Genomic DNA, 1,358 nt, shown 5'->3' with positions numbered 1-1,358 from the left:
TCTTTCGGGATTGCGGTACAGTAACATAAACAATTTCTCCGACTGAAGTCTAGGCCACGGCAGGCCGGTCGACCGGCCTACCGGGTCTTTTTACCTTTCTGCTGCCGACAGCTTTAGTAACTCATGTCCACTGTAATCTGGGGTTTAGATTGAAGTGGAGGTTGCCCAGATAAGAACTGCCCAGGGAATATGCAACATAGTTGGAACCTTGCTGCCCACGAAGTGTTTCTAAACTATTTAGATTATAGTATTGTACTTGCTTCTAATTAACTATCCTGGAGATACAATATTTATTAACATAAATATGTGCGATGCAATGACAAAAAATGTTAAATCTAATGTTATTCCCACTAAGATTATTATGGATTGTTTTGTTGGAACAAAAGCTCTGAACCCGACTGCACAATCCAGATGTTATCGATGGCTTCTGTGAGGATTTATCTGTTCCCCTCCCTTAAACCAGCGTGGGTCACATGGGATCAATCCATGGCACGGCAGTAAAGGTCTCTCCGCCCCCTCGGGTGTTCCAGGCAACAAACTTCTAACTGCGCGATCCAGCAGCATCCATCCATTGTCCAGCATTACTGGCTGGCATATTTGTTGCTGGGTTGCTGTGGAATGAAATTAATTCCGACGCAACTATCGAGCGCAACTGGCCATGGATGATGGCACCATTATGATCGGATTCCCAGCCAGCGGCCGGAATGTCAAGTTCCCATCCCCATTCTGTGGCGAACGCCCTGGTCCCCGTGTCCTGGGGACGAATGAAATGAATTGTTTTTGATGCGATCAGCTCAAGTGACGACCCGGAACGGGAAGGCGGAGCAGGCTTTGACGTCGATAACGAAGCTCCCTCTGGATCGCATTTAGAGCGGGGTCAGGAAGGTCTTGACCCTCCGCACCTCATAAACACACTCGCACAACCGGTTCTCTCCCTCCCAGGGGCATAGAAAAGACATTCTCACGGATTGCACGAACGGACCAGGTCCGGGGGTGGTTTATGGCGTAGTTTATCGGCAAAAAAGGTGCCTGCCCTGTCCTCTGACACCGCTCGCTTTCCAGTTCCACTTACATAAAGGTATGAAATGGTTTTGTTCTAATCTTTTCTATTCAGGACAGTGGTGTTTTCTTTTTTCGTTTATCTCCTCTCACTCGATTGCTCATCTCTATCTCTCTATCTCTCTGGTTGGTCAAGTGATGTCAGTATAAGCCCCCGGGGACAATAGAAAGCCCAGGGAGGAGACAGGATCCGAATTCGTCGGATCGCCTGTCGTCTGCACCCTGCACCAACAAATACCACGCGCTACACGCTTTGTTATCGCTCTTGTGGTAGGTGAATTTTAATGAACGGATAGCAT

The sequence above is a fragment of the Anopheles aquasalis genome, chromosome 3 (genome assembly GCF_943734665.1).
Source record: "Anopheles aquasalis chromosome 3, idAnoAquaMG_Q_19, whole genome shotgun sequence".
Taxonomy (NCBI): Eukaryota; Metazoa; Arthropoda; class Insecta; order Diptera; family Culicidae; genus Anopheles; species Anopheles aquasalis.
Note: the sequence above shows the minus strand (reverse complement) of the source record.